Source organism: Hippoglossus hippoglossus, chromosome 1, assembly GCF_009819705.1.
Source record: "Hippoglossus hippoglossus isolate fHipHip1 chromosome 1, fHipHip1.pri, whole genome shotgun sequence".
Classification (NCBI taxonomy): domain Eukaryota; kingdom Metazoa; phylum Chordata; class Actinopteri; order Pleuronectiformes; family Pleuronectidae; genus Hippoglossus; species Hippoglossus hippoglossus.
The window spans coordinates 6,291,774-6,318,204 of record NC_047151.1 but is presented as its reverse complement, the minus strand read 5'-3'; the positions used below and the strand labels follow the sequence as shown (position 1 = coordinate 6,318,204).

The window sequence follows — 26,431 nt, the reverse complement described above, 5'->3', positions numbered from 1 at the left end:
AACTGATTGTTACTCATGCCAACATTATGTCCTAGTTCTTGTTTACACTCGAACTCAGGGCATGCGTAGTCACAAAACGCTGTGAAATCTCCAGTAGGATGTTATGATGTGATTAGGATGTATCCATGTCTACATTAAGGTCGGAATACCCAACATGTCTTGATTTTATTATTGCTTATTCTGAGTATGACCTTATTTGGATTAAGGTAATCATAAAATGCTGTGTACATGGCAGTGCCTTATTTAGAGTATTGTCTTTAATGGGTTTATATCAGTATATTGGTATTACTGACACATGCAAAGCGTCCTTGCGTCTCTTGAAAGGAGCTATATCAATTGAAGTTATTATTATTATTATGTAAACGTGACTAGTGTCTCCTCCCAAGTGTTGGGTCAAACCATCCAGTGCTCAGATGCTTTACATTCCTCCCACAGTCCAAACACATGCAGGATTGATGAACTCTATTCAGCTCCTAGCTGTGCATGTGTTTGTCTTTGCTTTCTGTCCGTAATACCAGTGCATGCTGGGATAGAGTCTGGACTGCTACTACAACATGAGAGGATATAATTAAGGAATGGATGGATTGATTGGATGGTTTACCAGCCTAATGCTGCATTCACAAACCATAATGCGTTCCCCTAATTGAGGAACCATGTTGAAAGGACCACGGAGCAAACAGTAAACACTTTAGGTACAGCAGTAGAATATAATTGTATCAAATCCAAAAGCTCTGCTAGCAATTCTATTTTGATCAAGTTTTCATTTGCAGTTTTTGTTGACTCTGTCAGAAATGTTATCCACCTCATTTACATTTGGGGGATTTTAGAAAACCCTTTCAGAATAATTCACTCCACCTCCACCCACTACGACCTCAGCAGTAAACAAAGTTAAATTATCACCTTTCTGACAGTGTCAACAAACAATATGAAAATGTATAATCACTGAAAAATAGAATTCACGGCAGAGCAGTTGTATTGGATTGTATTTATTTTACTGGTGTATTTACACCAGTAAAGTTTTAGTCTTTTGGTCAGGGAGTATATGAAGAGTACCGACTGAATCCAGTCTTGTCCTATATTTAGAACCTTTTGCAGGTCATTTTGCTTGACCACAGACCATAAATGAAGACAGACTATCACCTCAAAAAAAGAAGAAACCAAAGTACAAGGATGTGCCAGTGAACGGAGTGAGTCTTAAAAAGAAGCTGCCTCTCTGGAACATTATCCAGCATCACTGCCAGATGGGCAACAAGTCAAAATCTATCTGTAACTGCCCTTCAGAAAGACTCATGAAGCATTTTCTGAGTTGACTCTCAGTCGGCAGGTCAACATAGTTTGTCAGTGCTTAATCTCTTTAAACAGATTCGGCATGTGGCTATGCAGAATCTCTAGGTGAGGGACACGATTTTGGGGCATAAGCCTTCTGGTTCCTGTTTCTAGTTTGACCAATTATGTTTGAGCAGGCTTTAGTTGCCTGCAGGTAAACAGTCCCTGTTGAGCAAAAGAGGTGGAACGCTTGGACCGAAATGCATGGGGCTATCTGCTGTTTGATTTATCTGCATTCATATGCTGATAGCTGATAGATAACATTTGGACCTGAAAACACCCACAAAAAGTATCACTGTAGAGTTTTGTGTGAATAAATGTTGGAATTGTGTGATGAAGGAAAGAAATCGGCCCAGATTTCGTCTGTCTACCCCGGATGCCCCAAAATTTTGGCCTTTGCCCTTAGAGGCTAATTTGTAGTCACACGATAGTTGATGGACTCTGAGATTGATCTGTTGTGTCTCCAATCTGACATTCGACTGGTTAAGCGCTGATCAGGTCTTGGCACTAAGTTATCTAGGTTAAGGTTAGGGACACATTGTGGTTTGGGTTCTGTAAAGGTTAGAAGACCTTTCTGAACCAGAAAGTCAAAACAATGAGCTGAAAAAAGCTTTGACGCAATAAAGCTCTGTGTTCCAGAGAAGATCTGCAGAGTCCAGTGTTTATCTGCAAGCTCATTACTAAGAGTGACCCCTTTCACATAACTTACTATTGACTGAGGAACAATTGTGGTCATAATAAAAATAAACCACCGTTGACTGACAATAGGAAGTGGTCTCCTGTGTTAAGTTTGTTGTTTTCTTGACCGATCCATCTACCATGATCGCCATCTTCTGTGGCAGGATAATAAGAGTTAAACGTCATCAACGTTAATTATTTGTATTCCTTTGTATGGTAATACTGATATAACAACAATTTTGATAAGTTTCATATGGCACAGACATGTTATAGAGTCAACACACTCACTTTTTATTTTATTTTCGTGAATCACCCTATCCTAGTGTCAGTATGTCTTTAAGTAAGTCCGTTTATTTTGGTGTAGTGCGGCAGGTAGAGCATATCCCCTCACTATAAAAACATTGTCCGTACTCCTTGTCCTTCCATCTAACAGTGGTTCATCTGATAAGCTACTGTTCCTGTGGAGCCCTGACCTCAAATACCCTTGTATATCCTTGACGTGGTAAAGATCTCACCAGCCATTTCCACCGATAAACCCTATTATCAAATGGTCCAGTCAGATAAGATACAGATCTCTGACGAATGCTGTTGTTGGTAATTACAGCAGAATTGATTGCTGAAGCACTGGGATGGGTCAGGGCAGGATGGCGGTCCCCGAATTTTCGTCCTTCATCTGTTCCATATACCCTGTTTACAGTATGACAAATCTGCTTATTTACCTTCTGCATTTCCATCAATGTCTGTATTATACAGTATTGAAGTGTATAATTGTCACCAGTAGACTGCGCAGACTGCTGCATTCCCAACCACCACGTTACAGATCATGTAAAGACTGTAAATAAAGATGGACAACGTGACAGCTACCAAAAAAGTGAGGCTGAAGCGTCTTGATTGCAGCCTGGTGAAGGTCATAAACTCGGCCTCCTCCAAGATAGCAGATGGGACACGCACCAAACTAAAAAGTCAAAATACACATCAAATACATTTCTATCAAAGATGGTTTCCGTCATTTTAGGTAGATGTGTTAAGTGTTGTTTTTTTCTGGTAAGGTTGGTTTTGATTAGTTGGTTATGAGTTGCTAAAATTAAACTGGGTCATGATTGACATTTGATACTGACTTGCAATTGGTTGAGTGCAAGTATGCACGGGACGTTGATACCATGGCTCTGGCTCCAAATGCACAAGATGGCAGTGTTCATATCCTGGATATTTTGGCTTCATTTCTGGATGTGGGAGGAATTGGAGATGAGTTGTCCCTGATTTTATACAGTGGTATAAACTAGCAAACATAAATCAACATAAGTTAAGATCATTTATAATTTAACATATTCCAGTTTATATCTGCAAAAGCTTTAAGACACTTGTGGTACGTTATTGTAACCCTAACCCTTATTTTGTGTTACATTATTTTCTCTCCTCTGTTATCACCACCTTCTACATTTGAATCAGAACCAGCTTAATTTGCCATGTATGTGTACACATGCTAGGAATTTGACTTTAGTCAAAGTACTTACACAAACACAAAACAGACTACAAACAGTCAAAACAGACTACAAAACAAGCTAACGAAATAAGCGCACTTTGTACGTCATTACGGTTGTTTTATGATAAATTCATTCATTATTTTTATTTCTTTGCATGATGCCCTTATACTTGTATCCTGGATTTATAATTATCCCAGTTCTTCCTCTTTTTAAAGCATTTTTAGCATGAAGCAAAGTCCTTTTCCACTTTGACCTAGTTACACATTTCCCCTAGTTTTTATCCATTTACCTTCAAAGGAAAGCATCTGTTTAACCCATTTATCATCGACCAGCTCACCACCGCTACAGATAAATCCCCTCTTACTTTTTTAACTGTGCCGCTTATTGCTTTCCCGAGCTGTAGTCACAGCAGATAAATCACAAAGACAAATCTACATGTCGGCAGAGGTCACTGCTCCAGATATGCATGAATTTTAAACCTGTCTCATTGTATTAATAATTAGTGCACAGCTCCGCTGGTGTGTTCTTTGATGTGGTTTCTGCAGTTGTAGGTGAGAGAAGGCAGAATTCCTTTGAGTTAGACACTGCAGCAGCCCTGAGATGAAATCATAAAATCCTGTCCAAGTAAATTAGATGCAATGCCTGACTTGTGTTTGTTTAAAGTCTCTAAAACAATGTCCAAGAAGCAATAAAGAAGTATAATAAGAAATGTGGAATAACATTACAAAGATGGGCGCAATGTTGAGCCGAGAGAAAAATCCAAAGGAAAGCATGTGTGGTCTTCCTAAACAACCCCAAGCCTCATTTAGTTAATTTAATGAAAGAAACAAGATCACACTGAAAACTTTAGATGAGAATTTTTGTCATTGAAAAAGAGGAAATACAAATTGTTCAAACCAAGTATGGAGGGAGCAGGTGCACCAAGTAGGGGATTTACAATGTGTTACTTCATCTCTCTGTGACTCTTCACCACAAGGCCATTCATTTCCACTAAACACATGAATCTCTGAAGGGGTCAGACATTGAAAGACATGTTTGGAGTCAAATTTGAATGTCAGGGCTCACGGACACTTGGATGACACCACGGCAGCAGTATGGAGGCATTTTCAGTTTTTTTCTGTTGTTTTTTTTAAGTTTGAAGAAGCGGTCCCCCATTTACTTCAATTGGCATTAACTTCACCCACCCCTCCATCGGCATGGTGGTAAGTAGATAATGAGTGAATTTGTATTTTTCTGTGAACTATCCCTTTAAGTATGTTGGGGTTTCTTTCTGAAGAAATCTGAAATTTAAATGATTGTACATTATTTTTCAACATCTAGTTAATAATCCTAGTCAGCCACAAGTTGGGTCATTGTGAAAGCCTATGACACCACCTTTGACCACTTCACCTCTGCACAAATAAATGTCATTACAGACAGCGAACGAACCAGAACAATGAAATGATCACATGAAGACAATATGGCCAAAAGTTCTCAACGGCTTTGCTGCTCATTAAAAGAGTCACAGCTCGACCACCAAAACAGGAGGACAAGGACGCTATATCTCCTTTGATGTGTGTGACTGTGTGTGTAGCATGTGTGTTTCATCAGTGGTGAAATGTCAGTGTTCATATATTACCCGTCTGGTCCAGATTTGATTTGTAGATAGTTACAGGAAATAGGTTGGTGCTTCTGCTGAACTTTGCGGTTGAAGTCGGATGCAGGTTTGCAAAAAGAAGAGGCAATTTAATCAGAGTGGTGTAAAGCAGCATCACCCGGTGCTGTTTCACTGCTGTGTTTTTACGTTGTTTTGGAGCAATTACAAAACTAAATAAATCTAACACTACATATTTTTTAACAGTATGGCAATTTGGCAACTTTAAATTTTAATGACGTTAATTGATTTTGTGAGAGACGATTAGAAAGTTTTGTAATAAGTTGCTCAGAAAAGAAAAACGTTTATAATTGAAATGGAAAAATTGGTATCTCCTTCAGCTACAAAATATGTCATAATAAAGCTTTAAAAAATATATTGTTTTCACAATTGAATGAATTTATAATAGCAACAACAGTTTTTGTTTTAATGTCATTTGTATCAAACCAACAGCGACAGGACTTGATATCGTCAATCGAATACCTTTACATGGAAAAATTGATATTTTTTTAACTATATGATTTTCTCTGTCTCACACTTGAAATATGTACAGTAAATATTGCACTTTTTTTAATGTTATACCTGGATGAACAACAGTAATGTATCAGAACTATGGCTTCTTGTTCTTAGAGCAGTAAAATTAAATGTATTATCACTGTTGGGCAATAAAAGGAGAGATTCAAGGAACAGAGCACCCCAAAGCTTAATCACTGGTAAGTAGCCCTGGGATTATCCGCTCGGAGCTCACTTAAATATAATCCACATCAGCGGCTGATAATGTTTCAACATGCAGCAGGGTGAAGTTTGGTCTATATTCAGATCATCCCTCCAGATTTCATAAAGGTGTTAGATAATTAAAAACAACCTTCTACTGTAACCAGTAATGTCTAATAGTACAGGAGTGGCCCTGTGAAGTGCCTCTCTGTGTGCTAAGTGAACGTACACCCAATGCTCCGGTTTCCTCTCGCCAGGAGACGCATCTTTAAAGGAATACTCATTTCCAATGACCTTGGGAAATGCACTGACTATAAAACTCCACTCGAAATAACATGTGTCTTCATTAAATGAAACTTCAGTGGACACACCACTGAGAAGCGCTGTGTGTTGTGCTGCATATTATTAATGGGATGCAGCATGTGCTGTATCTTTCCATGAATTTGCTTGGTTGGTTTTTATTTTTGCAGCCTGAATATAATGCATGGACTTTATTCTCATCATCGTCTTGTTTATATGTCATGTTCTGCATGTGCGAATCGTAATGTGCATGGGTACGTGGCTCTTCAAAGCAGCTTCACTCTACGGTCTACCTCATTTCCATTTCCTTGAGAATCTGCTGCTGAAAGACTCCAGGCTGCGCGCGCCCTGTGAACTGACCCTGTGTTTACAACATTGTTTACATAGCTCGGCAACCCAAACTTGTCAGAAACAACAAACACAAACAACCACCACCGCAGCCAGACTCGGTGGCAATTAACACTGTGTGCCCAGAGAGCATACTACCATAGCACGATAAAGAAGAAATGACATCATAAACATTCAAATTTAATTGAGCGTGTGTGTGTGAGGATGTATGTCTGCAGTTGTGTCCACATCTGAATATTTCTACTCTTTGGTTTGTGTGCGTGTGAGCGTGCGCGCGTGCAGAGTTGTGTTTTAACAACCGCAGCACAGATTGCCCTCCGTCGCACTAGCTCCGCTGAATTCCCTGGAGGGGCCTAATCAGACAAACAAGGCTTATCTCACTCCGGGTTTGTATGCTTTGATTCTTCGCTGAGCACCACAAACACAAATGTAATCACACACACACACACATATTTTAAACACATACTTGACAGACATAGATGTACCTACATGCATGCAAACCCAGAGGCGTGACTGCACATACGCTGTGAGGTCTTTTCTTAACAACCCCTGTGACATGGAAGCTTTGATTTTAGATCACACCTTGTGAGTCCATTTGCAGCTGAGAGTTTTGGGGGATACTGTATGTCATTTACAAGGCGACCATATGGCAACAAATCAACAAATACAAGTGAACAAGACCGCCCACTCTGATAAGCAGTTCTCCAGGGTCAAGTACGAGGCAGGTCAGTTGCACCAAAGGATGCACCGCCTCGCGCCATACCATCGAACCAGTCTGATGTCACGACTCCACAAACATGAGGATGCAGGTGAGCTTTCAGTCTTTAAGGAAAAATATAATGTAATATAAGTTAATCGAGCTACAGGGAAAGAGTTTTTACTATTGGACATGTTTTTAAAGCAACACAACTCTCACATGTCAATACTGGGAAATGTATATGGGAAATGGTCTGTATTTACATGGACATTTACTGGTCTTGAAGACCTCTCAAAGCGCTTCTAGTTCAGTTTTTCCATTCACCCATTCACATTTATACAGTGCATTTATGTGCAGCACTTTCTCTTTTATCACTCGTACACTGTGAGCACGGCCGTCAGGGTGCAATTTGGGTTTCAGTACCTTGTTCAAGGGCACGGAATGGGGGAGTCTGTGATCGAATCGCCAACCTTCTGATTATTGGACGACCCACTTTACCTCCTAAACCACAGCTGCCCCGCACCTAAACTACGAGCATATATTTCCCAACAAAATCGTTAACATGCAGAAATGCAGAACGAGGAAGAAAAACAGCAGATTACCATCCTGGGAAATTCGCTTTCATGTCTTATTGTACTTAATGTGGGGGGGGGGGGGGGCGGGGGTTTCCTCAGCTGCACTCTGTCAATCAGGCCTTTATGGTAAAGTGGCAGCATGAACATCACTTTGAGTAAAAGGCATATGCGACATTTAACTGACTCTAAGAGCATGAGGCAAAAGATTCCAAGGTCTGACGAGACAAAAAATGGTAAAGGGACTGCATTTTTATCACGCTCTTCTTGTAATAATGACCACTCAGATCGCTTTCCGCTGTGAGTCACATTCACCCATTCACACACAAATCCATACAGCGCTTCTATAAATAGAGCATTCCTAGATCACTCATACGGAACCATCAGGGGCAATCTGGGCTTTGGTGTCATGCCCAAGGACACTTAGACATGTGGAACTGGCAGAGCTAGGGATAACACTACCTACCCCCCTTTCCACGAACAACCCACTTACATCCTGAGGCACAGCCGCCCACAAAAAAAGAACCCTTTGGGCAGAACTGCTGACAGAGCTCCTCACCTGGCTAGCACCATCCGTACAGTGAGTCATGGTGATGGCAGCAACATGCTGTGGGGGAGTTTCTCAGCGGGAGACTGGTCAGAATTGAGGAAAAGGCCAAACATCTGTGGAGAGACCTGGAGATGTCAGTTCACAGACACTTCCCATCCAATCTGAAGGAGTTTGAGAGGATCTGCCAGCGAGAATGAGATGAACTGCCCAATCCAGGCGTGCAAAGCCTGTAGAGACTTACCCGAGACTTAAGATTGTAAATGCTGCTAAAAGAGCTTCTGCAAAATACTGTATTATGGATCTAATCTCTGTTGTAAATAGGAGTTAAGATAAATTCACTAAAATGTCTACAAATGTGTTATTACTTTGTCATTGTGTGTTATTGATAGATACAAAGTTTCAACCAGGGCCTTATTTAACATTTAGTGTTCAGATACGAGAGGGGTATCAATCTTGTCATCTAAGGCCCTGTTCAGACATGGCATTAACATCTATCCTGAGAGATCGGATCACAAGTAGGTAACTAAGTTTGTCTGTTCATAATGCAATAAAATGCATCAAGAATGTGTCTCCTGTGACCACTTATTGAATTTCACTTCACTTCTGTATATGTAGCTACACATGTTTACGTAATTTATGTCTACGTAACAGACTGCACTAAGGCTGAAGGTGTACATCTGTAAAGTTTCAATATAAAGATTCACCCTTTCAAAACTCAATTTTCAATGTTTCAGGACTTTTTTGTCTCCAACCTACGTGCACCAGTTTTCAGATAATAATTGATATGGTTTAGAACCTGTAAAACAAGCACTGGACAAACAGTGACACATTTGAAACAATGAAATTATGAAGGAGGACCACTGCAAAAATTGCTGCAATTTTTAAGAAGGAAAAGCTCAAACATCTGCAAAGATCTGCTGTGAAGAAACATTTTTTGCCGATATAAAAATACCAGTCAATGTGTGCGTGGTCAGTGTTGATATTGTGACCACAAACAAATCCAGGTACGAGCACTAAGAAGCATAACAAACACTTTTGATTCATTGTGAAACTGTAGCAGGTCGAAGGACATCAGCTAAGTAGGCGTTCCTTCAGGACGTAATTAAGTTCACACCACTTCCTTGAACACCTCTGAACATTGTCTGCGTGATCAGATCACAGGATGCATGGAAAATGCATTTACTGCACTTAGCGCTGACCACTTGTGATCGGATCACTCAAGTCGAACGTTAATACACGGCCTGTACTGTGTCGACCTCTCAGACCATTGCTTTAATAAGTCCTCATGTGTAAATTGTAATGTTTGCAAATGGACTGTTGCCTCTTACCCCATTCGGAATGTGGATTGTTTTAACCCCCTGAGCGGTGCTGAGAACAGAGGAGACAAAAGTGGAATCTGTGACAATGGCTTCTCATCATGTTAAGCTATGGGTCATTAATGGCAAAGACTGAACACGCTCAAAACTCTGGAGATGACAGTGGACTTCAGGAGGAGCCCCCCAACATGCCCCCCCCCCCCCCCCCCCCCCCCCCCCCCCCCTCACCATACTCAACAGCATTGTGTCTGCTGTGCAGTTCTTCAGGTTTCTGGGATCCACATACTCCCAGGAGCACCTCAAGTGGACGTCCAACATAGACACACTCATCAAAAAGGCCGGGCAGAGGATATACTTCCTGCGCTACTCTGCAATCATCTAGTCCGTGCTCTGCACTTCCATCACTGTCTGGTTTGGATCGGCCATCAAACAGAACAGGAACAGACTGCACCGGACTGCCGGGACTGCAGAGATTTGGAGCCAACCTGCCCTCCATCCAGGACTTATCCACGTCCAGAGTCAGGTCACTGGCAGGAAACATCACTGCAGACCCATCTCACCCTGGACACAACCTGTGCCAACTTCTCCCCTCTGGTAGGCGCTACAGAGCACTGCACTGTACGACAACCAGACACAAAAGCAGCTTCTTCCCACAGGCCATCCCTCTGATGAACACTTCACCTGTCTACAGTGTCAGGAACAATCCCAGGTCAATATACCTGTACATTAGTCATCCACCACAAATCCCATTTATTTATTATACTGTTACTCAATTCAGGTTTACGCGTACATATTTCTGACACTATAGATCTAAGCGGACTGTATATACTGTACATTATACAAATGCACTACTGTCATGAGATTTGTCTACCTGGCGTATACATACTGTACATTACATACCCCATACTTATTTTGCTAGTTTCTTGTCGTCTGTTGTTAATTGTATTTCTATCTGTGTAAGTACACTGAGCGCAATTACACTGGAGTCAAATTCCTACTACGTTTACACATGAATGGCAAATACAGCTGATTCTAAAAAAAATCTGATCCTGAAAAGTAAGTTTTTGTTCAGTGGGACAAAACCAAAAGAATCCAGGTCAGACTCTCCTCTCACTTGCTGCCCTGACTGCTCTACTTCACCCTGCCTCCCTCTCACTCCAGCACATTCTCCTTCCTAAACTCTTTTGTCTTTGCCTCTCCTCGCCCTCCTCCCCTTATCTTGATTTTGTCTGTCCGCCCCTCTACCGGTCGTCTCACTCTGTTCCATACTCTTCCCTCCCCCCTCCCCATACACTGTTTTCAACCATCCCTCATGCCCCCCCCCGTCCTTGTTTGTCTCTTACCTCCCCCTGTATCTCCCCCTCGCTCTCACCACGTCTCTTTGCTCCTGCCCCACCGCTCCTGCTTCAGACAGAAAGCCAATTGGAGCTGTCTAAACAAATGAGAGGTGTCTGAGATCATTTAAACAGCCATAAATAACATCAGGAGAGGAGGCGGACGATGAGTGGACCCCGATGCTAAATGCACATACACACACACACACACACTTAAGTGGACCCCGTTGCTAATTTGTCTGATAGCGTGTTAGTGGAAGATAAGAGTGGAGGCATGAATGTGGCCTGGCTGAGATGCATTAGCTCTCCTTGTGCTGTTTTCATCACTCAGCACAGCGTATTGTTTGCTAATTTGCCTTTTGCAGCTATTGTTTGGAATGTAAGTGGAGTTATCACAGTAGGTATTTGTGTGTGGGTGAGTTTGTGTGTGTGTGTGTGTGTGTGTGCGCGCGCACCTGAAACAGTCAGAGTTAAAAGTCTTTAGAGATTATTCCAGGTAATGGGGCTCTAAAAGACTGAATGGTGCCCTTTGTGTTGATTTAATGCTGTGCTGCTCGCTGTTGCTGCTCTTTTGTCTTAAAACCAACAAATATGAAGCCTGCACATCACAAGCTGGACAAGCGAGGGAGGAGGCTGGAGCTGGATCCTAATTCATTAAGCTTGTCCGTGTCTTGAAGAGAAGAAGACGAATGGTGATTTTGTTCCGTCAGTCCCTGGCAAGCCTCTGCCCTCCTGGTTTCTGACAGCTCTCTGCCAAGTAGGACATTAAATAATAATCATCCTGCTTCTTCTCCCTCGGCCTTTCTCTCCCTCTCGCTTACACTCACTTTCTCTCCCCCATGTCTATCTCTCTGTGTGTGTGAGTGTGTGTCTGACTTACACTGTGTCTTTCTCTGTTATAAATATTTAGCTGGGAATGAAACACTAACAGGTTTGTGTGGAGTGAAACATATGCCCGCGCACACACTCATACAGTGTCTCTCCGCCTGTACCCTCTTAAATACTACAGAGCTGGCACTTGTTATAAGCCTCTGCACATCAGGCCAAATCCATTTTCGGAGTGCCAATTTCATTCTTGGGATGTTAAGCATTTACACCGCAAGGTCAAAACATTCCAATGAAAGCCCATCTCGCAAAATTGGATGAAAATAAATGTTATTCCTTCTCTTGAAATATCCCTCCTGTTCCACTGGTTCCCACACAGTCGGATGGTATATGCTAATATATTAAGTAAATATTCATAAAGCGATGACACCACCGGTGCATGAAGTAGACATTTTCACATAATTTTAGGTTTAGCTGCCATGTTACCCAAGGAAATTGCATGTGTACAGATATGTGTGAGTGTCATGTTGACATATTCCCGTATGCGTATGCTGCTATACAAGTGTTATATTCTAGAAGGCAATGTTTCACTTTGCACATAGTAATATGTCACACTGCTAGAAGGTGCAGTGGGTGTGGGGATGTGGGTGTTTTGTTGCTTTAAGCCCTCTGATTATGCTTATGATGTGTGTGACAGGTCGCCTATGGAGGTGCTGGGGACTACAAAGGGACCCTGGAGACATGCATACTGTTACATGAATATTGTTGGGAGAGAATCGTGTTAGTTTGAAGTGAACGGCAGGAATATTCTCCATGTGAAAAAAGGCAGGGTTGTTATATGTGTGGTCTCACTGTGCCTACTTTGGTTTCCCCCCACAGTCCATGGACAAGCAGGTTAGACAGATCTACATTGTCTGTAGTTGTGAATGTGAGTATGAGTGGCCGTCTTTCTATGTATGTCAGCACTGTGACGCTAACTCAGACATGGAGTCTGGAGAATGTCTGCACAATTGGATTTGGAGTTTCTCCAGAGTTTGCCTTTCACATGTGAAGGACGCAGTAGGAGATTCTCCTCTTAGTTGGTTCACAACAACTATTGGAGATATTGGATTGTAGCAAACGAGCTACGAGGACAAAAGAACGGATAAAACATGTTTGATCTGAGATTTGATTGATTGTTTGGTGAAGTAAAGGAGTGATTGCTTTAGTGTATTTGTGTTTGATTGCCAAAGGTGGTTGTGCTTGGGTGAAAGTGGACTGGCCCTTCTTACATTTTCAAAAACCTTCAGAGCAAATTAGAGTTCACGGGCACCTGTCAAACAGGCCCATCTGTGCATCTGAGTACATACTGTAAACGTACAAATGACAGGTTGTTACTTTTTAAAGAAGCACTGGATGAACCTTTAAATACCTTGTGACTGGTAAAGCACTTTTATACAGAGGGGCAGCTAAATAAGTTGAGTATCTGAGTATCGGTCTTGCACAAACTTGTTCTCGTCCCTCAACTCCTTAATGATGACACAGCTGGTAATAAGATTGCGGACAAATAGACACTCTGCTCGGGATTAATTTAGCACAACATGAAGATTTAACTCTGGTGCTGCTGATCTTTTTCGTTGCTATTGCTTAATGATTAGGATTCTGATAAAACATCAAAACTCGCAGAGAGATGAAAGGTGGCAGAAACCCTGTGAGGAAGAATAATAGATGGATGAGTCGGCAAGGATTGAAAGAAAGAAGGCCAGTGAGTCAAGCGATGGGTAGACAAAGAGAAGTGGATCCGATAACTCTTTGAGGCCTCAGGTCTTCAGCTACCTCTCTTGTTTGGCCCACTTCTTTACGGCCTCCCCATGGTCAACCAACTGCTCTCTGTTGTTGGAACAGCGGTGCAATGTGGAGAGAGGGAAGATGAGGAGCAGTGCATGAGTTGCAATCATTTCTTCAGAGCCCTGAGGTTTTTAGCTCTCCATTCATTTTCACTTTAATGGCGCCTTCCTCTTCCTTCTGTCTGCCCCCTTTCCCTCTTCATCTCTGTCTCATTCAGTTCCTTTTTTCTCCATCCATTTCTCATCTCCCATTCTTGGGTTCTCGCGTCCTTCAGCCATGCTTAGCCATTCTGCTTTCAGTTTCTTCGCTTCCCCTTTCATTTCTGCATAGTCCTAGTCTGTTGCTTCCCCTCGTTCTCTTCAGTCTCACCCCCTTTCTTCTCTCCAGCCTGTCCTCTTAATTCTCTCTCCCCACTCATCATGGGGACAGTAAATCCCCTGGTGGTTGGGGCACACAGCCACAGAGCTCTTTGATCATTCGCGGGGAAACCGACATCCCGACTGCCGTTCTGGACAGAACTCTGTCTGCTGTCTGCTCGCTGGATGCTGAGGGAGGAGGGCTCAGTGCTCACACACAATTTTGCTGCACCAAGATGCACACATATATTTGGGCAACCGCTGTCCTGTGTGTAATTCAATTTCCTGAGAACCAAAAGATTGAGTTCATAAACCAAATATCTTAAAATGCCCTTCATTAGAACCTCACCCTCGCTCCTCTGTCTTTTCTCCCCTGCCATTCACTCTGAATGCTTTATGGAGGCCTTTATCCAAAATATGCTGTTTAATCTGGCGAAATAAGAAATTATCATCAAACAAGAAATATGGACTTATGAATACTGATTTAGCATGTGCAGTTCCCTTGCAATGGCTTGAAATGTAATGAAATGATTCCGTCGTTTATAATGCATGAGTGCACGGCTTGTAATCAAACGAAATTGTGTTGTTCACTTTCTGGGGAAAATGAAATAATGATGATGTTCTTCAAAATGAATGCTTTGTGGAATTTAAATTCAGTAAGAGTGAGTTAGGGGAACTAATCTCATTGCATGTAATACGTGATTTAGCTGCGACGTAGTGGGAAAATATATAAACTCTGCGTGTAATATAGGCGATTAAACAGCATACTGGAAAAGAAACATAACAGGCAGTGGAGGGGTCTGGTTTTATTGATTGATTACTCATGTATACTGTATAGGAAACAGTCCCACAACAGGCATGCAGCATGCTTTCATGTGCACGCCAAATGACAGGCGCACAGAGAGGCCCGTAAAGAGGCAGACAGTGCTGGTAAAAAGCTTGATGGATTTTTTTTTTTGACGGCCCAGCAGCCCAACGATTCAGCAGCGGTTTGTGCTGGTCTGGCTGATGGTCAGTACAACACTGGTATAACCTACTGGGAAGGAATCATCTCATCCACACATATATTCACACATGCATCCTATGGGAAGCCACCATGTATCACAACACACACAAATAGCACACACGGTGAATTATATGAATCTAAGCGCATGGAGAAGATGAAAAGGTTATTTGCTAAACAAAATATCTGAAGTAAAAGTTCTGTCACACGACTATATTATTTTGAATACTGGCATATTTTTTTCACCCAATAGGTGAAATGTTTCAAACAAATCAACTCTGATGTTTTGGCATTTTTTCGCCTGCGTGTTTTTCTTCTTGTCAAAAGTCTCCACAGGCAGCATTTTTGTTTGTAAGACATTCAAAGGGCGATTGGAAAAAAAATCGGAAAACCAACAGAAGCCTCTCAAATATCATTTCATTTTCTCTCCCTGATGTGAACAGCAACTCTTAAATATTAATACTACATACTTCATGTTCTGCTTACGCTAATGAGATAGAAGGAATATACAAAGGACAGAGAAATGTCTCATCTCTGTGGAGTATAAACGATCCTTTAATAACTGCTGTCAAAGGATTTGTCTAAAGAGACCAAATACCAGTTAAATAAAGCACATTCCATCTGATGTCATTATCACATTTATTCATAAATCTGTGATATTTATTGCGGGATATGAAAATCAATTTGTATTTAACACTTTGTCTCAGTTGTCAGATGTGGGGAAACTATACAAATTTTTAATAAAGGCTCCAATCCCCTTAAATCCCTCTGTTTTTATTTGACATTTTGTTCAATACGCTCATTATGGCAGAATTATACATGTGACAAGGACCCTCAAGACCCCACCACCACACACACATCCAAACAGGAGCACTGTAAGGAATGCATCTGGAAAAAACACACACACTCGCACACACCACCCGTCGTTCATTTAAGCCTGTGGAATTGATGTGCCCCTAAGCCTGCCTTTTCTATGCATTATGCCCCAAGGAGAGAGCATCTGAATGGCGGTGGCTGCCAGTCACTAGAGTATAAGCTTGGGATCAGACTGCAGAGGTAAACACACACACACACACACACTCACACAGCAAATTTAATGGCACAAATGCACAATATCGGAGAGGAAACATACATTTTTCAGGGCAACACATTCTGTTTAACACACATAAGCATTCCCTCACTCTCTCATTCTTTTTCCCTTACATACACACACACACACCCCGACACACACACACACACACAGGAATATAAACACTCACCTCTAAGCTAAGGGATGAAACCTGCACAGTGTGTCTCTGCCTCATGCTGGCTTAGCCACAGAGCTGAAGAACAGTGAGAGGATAGAAAGTGGAGATGAAGACATATGACAGAAAAGCTCTGTAAACAAGACACACACACACACACACGCATATTTACAAGCACACACAAGCACAGGCCAACAAACACACAAACAGGAGGCCCTGCTCCTGCCTGTCTCTCCCTCCCGCTCAGCCACAGTTAGGTGTGGCGCTTCGTGTCAGACTGGCTGTCACGTGCCATGTTTATGTCTCCCTCCTGTCCCGTGTTCAGCACTGCAGGGGCTGCTTGATGTCAGTTTAGTGTGAAGCAGAGAAGGCTGGCTGAAGGGCTGACTAGGCCTCTCTGTGGGAAGCTTTGACTCGTATCGTAAGATGCTGCTAAACCTTTCAGGCCTTACAGTACCTCTGTTGCACCACTTGCTGTGCTGGAAGACGCAGCAAACTGCTGACTTTAGGGTGATAATCACTGTGTGTGTGGTGGGGCGTGGCAGATCTCTCTATTTGTTGTGGCGGGTCTTTGGCGCTTGTGTTTTTACATACTGAACACATGCAACACGTTGGGAATACACCTGCACAGCAAAGTATGTAGTTTACACTCAATTTAATATGTAACACTGCTGTCTGCTGCAACAAGCACATTAACGGAAAACACGACTGCAAAAGCCACAACGCAAAACAACAACAGTCACAACACAAATTTAAAAGCCACAATACAAATCTAAAAGCCACAACACAACAAAAAAAGCCACAACAGAATGACATTGACGAGCACAGTTTCTTACTGCGGTCAAGTAGGCCGTGGTTTGTGAAAACCCAGTCAAACCAGCAGCTGCTTCAAACTTGATGCCTGTCTACTGAGGTGTTATTGTACAGTTGCTTGGAGCAAAACACATGTCTTTAAGGGCCTTGTCCAGTTGCTGTCACAAAGCTTAAGGGGTTGGTAAGATATTTCTGAAACAGTTTTTATTTTACTAGTTGAGATCCTTTTCACATCCGGATACCCATCAATAAATAAAGTTGCCTGAGACAAAAAAGCTGCAATACACACAATCATTTATTTCATTACCTCACCATACCCACATTCTCACTGCGAGTCCTCACAAACTGAAGAGACTCACACCACTGAAGCAGAGACGATAGCCAGAGGTTAGCGAGCAAGTCACAGAAAAGTCGCCTTCTAGCATTTTTCCGTGTTGTCAGTGTGCCTTCATGTGTTTTGGGGGCGTACCTTTGACGAGAGGGCTGATGGGAGTGGTTGGGACGTATCGCATGAATGGAATTTGTTGTCTTTACCAACCATTGCTTTAAAGTACACTAACGTCTAACTTGTGATTGCTTCCTATAGCTGTAGTTTCCTGCCTGACCCATACCATGAAAAACAGCCCTAGACAATACTTCCACTGAAGTACGGGGGTATCTTTAGAGCTTAAGACTTCTGTCTGTCTCACAGGTGAGTCTTACCAGCTTCCTTCCAGTGCCAGCTCACTAGTTGTTCAAGACTTAGTGGATGAAGTGGGAAAGCAGATTTTACATTGGGCCAGCTGCCATACGGTCGGGCGGGCAAATCCTTTTTTGGCAGAGCACATATATGCAATTGTTCAGTGTGTGACGCTGCAGAGATGTGTGGTCAAGCATAAAGAACCCAGTTAGAATGTGAAGGCTGTGTGAAATGCAACAAAGATTTAGGAATCAAGGAGTCTCCCTCTCTCTATCACAGACACATGCACACACACATGCACGTACGTGCACACACACACGCACATACACGTGCACACACATACAGAACAGTGGGGCTCTTCACTGACCATTACTCTTGGCATTGAGAGCTGAACAGAAAGTGCTTAGTAGAAAACAACGGGATATTTCCACTCCAACTCAAACAGCATCCATCAGCCATACTGTGTGTGTGTGTGTGTGTGTACATGTGTGAGTGTGTGTGTATGAAAGGAAGAAATAAAACAAGGAGAAATTCCTCCTGTCACTTCAGCCGTATGTGCTCTCCCAGCATCCCTTTGACCTTCATGTTCAGTTTCAGCACACTTACATCATGAGTGTGAGTGTGTGGTTGTGTGTGTGTGTGTTTGTGTGTACGAGGGGTAGAAAGAGATTGAGCAATGATAAGAACTGAATATGAGAAACACATGCGTCTCTTGTATATCTGTCTAAACGTGCATTAAGCCATCAGCAGTTTTTATTGATCTCTCAGGCCTTTTGAGCTGGAAGGCGTTTTCCTTCACCTCTTCACGGACCGTTCTTCCCTTCATTATTTACTCCTCAGGTATTTTTCTCTGTGCACAGGATTTATGTGTTTCAGCGTGTGTTCAAATAAAACAGACTTTGTCAAACTGGGTTTTGCAAAGTCGGTTCTCACTTCTTCTGGCAGATTAAAGGTTAGAGTTTGGTGCTGTGTTATGGTTAGAATTAAGTCTTAATTTACAGGATGAAGTCGGTACAATTGGAGAGGATTTTGGTACTGAGCCATTGTACTTTTACACTAAGAAGAGCCAGGGGAGGTGTGGATGATACTCATGTCTCCTGGTCACTCCTCTGTGGAGATTTTCAAGGCATGACTGACTGGGAGAACACCCTGGGATAAACCCATGATATGCAGGAGGGATTAAATCCCTCAGTGGGCCTCAGTGTACTTGAGGATACTAAGGAGTGAAGTTGGGGGGAAATTGTAAGGGAGCTATAAATCAAGGGGACTTTACTTTGCATCTACTGTACTGATAAAAAATGATAAAAGGGATTTATATACAAAATATTTAAGATGGAGGATGTGTATTCATTACCCTGAAATGAAGTCAAAATATCCGAGATGTCATCTTGCACCAATGACGCCATTTGGAGCCATAGTCCTTGCAATAGCGATCGGGGGATGGAGCCAGTGTAAAAACCACGTCATAGTTCACCCTGTAATAACATATACAAGGACACTTTATATAAATATTTAAGGATGAACCTTCTTGTACATAAAAACATTAGTCATGGTGTTACTATAGGTGCAAAAACTATAAATATATATTGCATGCCGGCTTTTTCGGGGTATGTTAAGCAATCAATACAACCTGAAGACCCAAGTATTTTTGAAGTATTCAAAATAAAAGCTCTGTTATTCAGCTTTATAGAAAGCATTGCAGCAGCAAACTAACGTTTTGCTTTTACTTCACATAGAAATTGTTAAAGAGGAAGTGATTCTATGAATGTTGCTGCCATGATAGAGATCAACCTCTGCAACACAACCGTGAACGTCTGTGTCAGTCTGTTGTGGGGAAATAAAAATAATCAGATGCACAAAATGATCTGGTGGATCAGATTAGTTACTGATGGGCAAGTTGAGCACTGCTGTAGATCATGCGAGTATTAACTCATTTATTGAGTTATTAAAAACAGTGAAGAAATCATTCAAACTCTCTGTGTGTGTGTGTGTTGCGAGAGGAGAGTAGTTGTACAACAACAGACAGACCAGCCTCTACTGTAGGAGCTTATTTCATATTCAAATACAACCGCATCACTGCCCCAAGAAGGAGCTGAGTTTGAAAACAGAGCCCAGGAGGAACACACGTAAGACGTAAAGATGAGAACGCTAAAAGGAAAGTGAAACAGGATGCATCTGAATTACATCCCTTGTCTAAGAAAGTGCAGTTACAAACTGTAGATAAAGTACTTTTTTATAAGGAACAGTAACTTAAAGGATTGTGATGGAATTCCACACTTACTTGAATTCTAAAAAGAAATCAATAAAATATACCCCAAGCTGTAATATATCCAATACTTTCTTATAGGATGTTGGCAGATTTCAGCCATGATCATATTTTAAGGTTCAGACAGTTTTGTGCTTCTGATGATGGTTCAGAGTTACAGAACAAGGGTCTGTAGAAGTTTAAATGTAGAAGCCATAATAATGAAATATTAGAGCACACTCCTAAAAAGGTAACTAAAGTGCAACAGAGGAATTTATGGAGGGGCCCGGCAAAGAGATTTATCCTCTCGCAGAGTTTAGACCTCTATAGCTGAAGATGTGAGGTGAAAGTACCGCGGCCTATATTAAAGCTGACCTTCACATTGGCAGGTTTGTTCTATCACTGCCCAAAAATTTCATCATCAGAGATCCTCTGCTTAGTGGAGTAAAATGTGGTTGAGTCAGTTTTGCCCAAGGCTTCCTCATCTTTTGTCAAAAGAATCGAGATAGCTATATTTCATGTCAGAGCTATTGATCTGTCTAAGAGGGAATCACTCCACACTCTCATACAGAATGGAGCTGATATAAATGAGAATTCACTTGCGACACTAAATATACTGATAATGTTACTGTATTTGGGGAGAAAATGAAAACATCCCTAACTCTGATCATTGACTAGTCACGTAAGTTATTTGTGAAGCCAAAATAGCAAGAAAAGACAGATTACATTGCAATCTCTTTGTTTCTTTTTTAGTTTACAATGTAAGCTAAATATGTAACACAACATGACTAATACGTTTGTAGACGTATTTTTTCCACAGCTTGTATTTTGTAATTTCAAATAAGAAGTGAAATATCGTTTTTTCTTTAAAGAAAATAATACAGAGGGCTCATGATGATAAATAATGAATCCTCACCAGAGTGTAACTTGAGTTTAACTCTGACTAATTGGCACTAAAGTATGTTTAATGTAGCCTATTTCTGTATTCATAAGGATTTTAGATTATTTTATTTAAGTTAGGCTTTCTAATTTTCGACACTTTTAGCCAATTCAGATCTCTGTCAGTTTGATTTGTAATTTATTGCATTGCCTTTTCACTTTTCTGTTCACCTCTTACTTTGCTTGTAAGATGCACTAAACAGTGTGGGATCAGCCGTCTGGCTTCTCTTTATTGAACTGTGATGCTACAGTATTCATTTGAATTCATCATCAGGTCGAATCTGAATTAATGACATTCCCATTAGCCTCAAAGGTAGTATCAGTTAAGTTCGGAGAAGCAAACACAATAAACAGAGATGGTGAAGATGGTAAATTATATACGCAGTCGCATCTAAGCATTGAGGTATGCACTATATACCCATAAGAATGCTCCAAGATTTCTGTATATTGACGTGAGAATGGCGTCATTTTGTGCCACATTTGTGTCATATTTTCTATTCAAAATATAAAGTATGTGTACAAAGAACAACATAGTTTTGTGATCAAACTTCCCCTTAGTGATTTTGTTTCACACATACATGTACCAGGTAGCGTACAACTGAACTAAAATGTTTTGCAGACGATGCTATTTCCCCCATTGACTCACAGTGCGTGTTGCAAAGTGCAGAACAAGGGGGCTTCCCATAGGATGCACGTGATGAAAGCTACTCAATGAGTTAACGACTGTGGAAGTGCTAATGTGACAGGTGTGTATGAGGCTGAAAGAGAATCCTCACATAGGACTCTACAGTGTGGCTACTGGGAACAGAAATCCCAGTGGGCTGCCACAGTGGTGCATGACAGGCAAAAACAACAAGTGACTGATTAATCAATAGTGACACAAGATGCCCCCCTGACCTGAATAATTACCTTTTGGTTGTTTGTGATTATAATTGTTAGAACATTTGGTCACATTGTTGAAACATTCTTTGTGTTTCCATTGTGACACTGTCCTGTTGAGTTGTATAATTATTTGCAATAGTGTCAAGCGACTCCTCGGAAATTACCTGTTCAGCAACAACTGCTGTCATGTACGTGTGCATATTAATCCATAGGCCTACTAAGCAGTGGCTGCATGAGAGGTCTGTGTGTCTCCAGTGCTGTAACGGTAGCTCTTGGGGGGGGTGGATGTTCTGCTGATTAAGTGAATATGTTTCACCATGAGAGGGTCAGTGATAATCAGGCTGATAGATCGGTGGTGGGTGTACACATGCATGTTTTGTATACGTGTGTGTGTTGGCTGCATCACACCGATTGGCGATTTGTTTGGATGCAGGGCAGACTGTTTCTGCTGGATTGTTTGGGGCTTTAACAGTTATAGAGCTTTAACTTACATGTTCTATTCATAACATAATATATAATACATGTTCTCTTCATGACATAATACACAATACATGTTCTCTTCATGACATAATACATAATACATGTTCTATTCATGACATAATACAATACTACTCATGACATGTACTAGAAATCCTACAGACTCACACACATCACAACACAAAGGACAGAACATCGCAGCAACTTGTTGGAGAGCCACTCCAACACACACGACACAGCTGGTATTAGAAAGACCTGGTGTCTTTCACATGCACACTTACCTTTTGACAAATTGTGAAAATGGAGCAGTCTTGATATGTATGAAAAAAGTGACAAGATATAAGATATATCACTCAAATCTGAAAGAACCAAAAAAAAAATTGCAGTATCAGAAACTCTCAATGCTCAACAAAATGTGTTGCATCATTCGATAAATAACACTAATGCCCATGAGCAGATTTTTTTTTCCTTTTTATATACAAAAGAAATTTAACTCGATACAAAAGTTTATAAAAAATACCCAGAAAAGAAATATCTAACAAAGTGATCTAACAGGGGGGAGTGGGGATTAGAGGTCTGCCACTGGAGACTATTCCAGGTGGAACAAGTGGACAACCCTATTGGAGGATTTTCAACAAAAGCAATCACCAGGTTTCTTTCATGTCTTCTGGGAGCTGTGGAGGAAGTGTGTCCGGAAGGTGTGTGGACACTGGTAATACAAGGACAGCCGGGGTGCTGTGCCTACTGCGCATTACTTTACCAGGACATTGTTGTGAATTATCGCTTGAATACACCTTGAATACAGTGAGGCTATAATGAGGAGCTGCAACAGGAGCAGCAGGACGGGAGGATGCTTTATGAAGGGTTGAGATTAAATAGAGAGAGAGGGAGAGAGAGAGAGAGCAAATACTCCTGTCTGTCGCTCTGTCTCTCGGCAGGTCCCCCCTTGTTAAGAGATTAAATGCCACACTCTCTGTTTAATAGGATTGCTTGTCAAGGGGCAATGTGTGTGTTTGTGTGTGTGTACATGCAAATGTGCGTGTGGTTGTGTTGTGGGTGGGGCTAGAGTGGGAGTTTTAACAAGATTGCCGGCACAATATTAATTATATATCCTGCTGGCACCACATTGCACTGTCTACTGGACATAGTGTCTGTTTCTGCAGCGCCCACTGATATTATACATTTCAGAGAATGAGGAGAAAATTCAAAGCTAATATTAAAGTGTAAAGGACAGCCAGCTGCCAATAAAGCCCTTGATCCCTAAAATCAAGTTCTTGTTGCTGAACATGATAAGATGAAGATGGTGTAGCAACTGACCTGATAACATCTCTATTGTACACTGATAAAAATGTCCTGCCTGATCTACTTAAAAAAATGAAGGCAACTTTTTGCATCAAAATATTATTTAGTTCAAGCAAGATCGGTCTTTGTATGAACTACTTAATTTTTTGTACACAAGATCTAAAGTTTCCAAGTAAAGTCAGTTTAATTTTCCAAGTAAAATCACCTAAACTTTGCAGGTACAGTCAACTTAAATTTACTTTCATAATTAAGCTGACTTTACTCAACAAATTACGTTACTTTACTAGCAAAATTAAGCTGACTTAACTTGACAAATTAAGTTTTTCAACTAGCAAAAATAAGCTGACTTTATTACAAAAATTGAGTTGACTTTACTTGAAAACTCAAGTTATTCAACTAGAAAGATTAAGCTGACTTTACTGGCAAAATGCTTTATACATACAAAAAATTAAGTACTTCATACAATGACCAGTCTTGCTTGATGTACATAGTAATCTGATGCAAAAAGTTGCCTTAATTCTTCTAAGTAGATCAAACACTATTTTTCAGTGAAATAGCATGGCAATTAAGTTGTTACTTTTTTAAACCATTTTTTAAAAAAGCTGACATTTTGGTCATTAAGTAATCAAAACTAACAGCGTTCAATATCTGCCTTTCAGATTTTTAGCTATTGTGTATAAGACAATATTGTGATTCATGGTGGTGTTAAAGGAAAATTCACAAAGTCATCCAAATTGACAGGGTTTATTGGCTCTATCATGTACTCAAAATCATGACAATCCCTGAACAATTACCACATCAGGTATCAAAAGTTATTTAAAACACTTAAAAGTCCTTAAAAGTTGAAAAACATTTTGGAATGCAACTTAACCCACTCCTAAACACTTGGGGCTTAAAACAGGCTCGCACAATACACGTATGAAATTATGGTATTAAATTCTTAGGGTAGCTTAGTTTCAAGGCATACATACAGGTGCATCTCAATAAATTAGAATATCATGGAAAAGTTTGTTTATTTCGATAATTAGATTCAAAAAGTGAAACTCATATTATATAGATTCATTACACACAGAGTGAAATATTTCAAACGTATATTTCTTTTAATTTTGATGATTATGGCTTACAGCTAATGAAAACCCCAAATTCAGTATCTCAGAAAATTTGAATATTGTGAAAAAGTTCAATATTGTAGACTCACGATGTCCCACTCTAATCAGCTAATTAACTCAAAACACCTGCAAAGGTTTCCTGAGCCTTTAAATGGTCTCTAAGTCTGGTTCAGTAGGATACACAATCATGGGGAAGGCTGCTGACTTGACAGTTGTCCAGAAGACAGTCACTGACACCCTCCACAAGGAGGGTAAGCCACAAAAGGTCATTGCTAAAGACGCTGGCTGTTCACGGAGTGATGTATCCAAGCATATTCATAGAAAGTTGAGTGGAAGGCAAAAGTGTGGTAGAAAAAGGTGCACAAGCAACAGGGATAACCGCAGCCTTGAGAGGATTGTGAAGCAACGGCCATTCAAGAATTTGGGGGAGATTCACAAGGAGTGGACTGAGGCTGGAGTCAGTGCATCAAGAGCCACCACGCACAGACGTATCCAGCACATGGGCTACAACTGTCGCATTTCTCGTGTCAAGCCACTCCTGAACCAGAGACAACGTGGACTGCAGGCATGGACTGTTGCTCAGTGGTCCAAAGACCTCCTTTCAGTTGAAAGTAAATTTTGCATTTCATTTGGAAATCAAGGTCCCAGAGTCTGGAAGAAGAGTGGAGAGGCACAGAATCCAAGTAGCTTGAAGTCCAGTGTGAAGTTTCCACAATCAGTGATGATTTGGGGAGCCATGTCATCTGCTGGTGGTCCACTGTGTTTTATCAAGTCCAAAGTCAACGCAGCCGTCTACCAGGACATTTTAGAGCACTTCATGCTTCCTTCCGCTGACAAGGTTTATGGAGATGCTGATTTCATTTTCCAGCAGGACTTGGCACCTGCCCACACTGCCAAAAGTACCAATACCTGGTTTAATGACCATGGTATCACTGTGCTTGATTGGCCAGCAAACCCGCCTGACCTGAACCCCATAGAGAATCTATGGGGTATTGTCAAGAGGAAGATGAGAGACACCAGACCCAACAAGGCAGACGAGCTGAAGGCCACTATCAAAGCAGCCTGGGCTTCCATAACACCCCAGCAGGGCCACAGGCTGATCGCCTCCATGCCACGCCACATTGATGCAGTAATTCATGCAAAAGGAGCCCCGACCAAGTATTGAGTGCATATATATATATATGAACATGCTTTTCAGTAGGCTGACATTTCTGTATTAAAAATCCTTTGTTTTATTGGTCTTATGTAATATTCTAATTTTCTGAGATACCGAATTTTGGGTTTTCATTAGCTGTAAGCTATAATCATCAAAATTAAAAGAAATGAAATATTTCACTCTGTGTGTAATGTAATGTTCTTTTTACCCTGTTAAAAGGTTTTTTTAGTAGTTTTTCCTTACTCTTGTTGATGGTTAAGGGCAGAGGATGTCACACCATGTTAAAGCCCTATGAGACAAATTGTGATTTGTGAATATGGGCTATACAAATAAAATTTGATTGATTGATTGATAATGAATCTATATAATATGAGTTTCACTTTTTGAATTGAATTATCGAAATAAATGAAGTTTTCAATGATATTTAATTTATTGAGATGCACCTGTAAGGCACATCAGGAAGGCACAAGCATGTGCAACACCAGAAATACAGAAAAGCACCTCTTCTCCTTCGATGGCTATTCCCGTTTGATTGTTGAGACCTTCATCCTTGGCTTTGCTGTCCACAAAGATGTTCAGTACAAACGTACTCAGGGCCTCTTGGACAGCTGCAGCATCGTCA

The 26,431-nt window shown here is 41.1% G+C and overlaps 2 long non-coding RNA genes across 2 annotated transcripts; both read right to left on the bottom strand.

The window, feature by feature from the left end:
• Window positions 1-594: 594 nt before the first annotated feature.
• LOC117767326 lies at window positions 595-26,431 on the bottom strand. The gene is made up of 3 exons (XR_004614869.1): window positions 26,311-26,431; window positions 7,389-7,394; window positions 595-605 (listed from the first exon to the last, which is right to left on the bottom strand). It is a non-coding gene; the product is annotated as an uncharacterized LOC117767326 (long non-coding RNA).
• Window positions 10,107-16,677, bottom strand: LOC117767323. Its single transcript, XR_004614868.1, has 3 exons — window positions 16,665-16,677; window positions 11,957-11,963; window positions 10,107-10,219 (listed from the first exon to the last, which is right to left on the bottom strand). It is a non-coding gene; the product is annotated as an uncharacterized LOC117767323 (long non-coding RNA).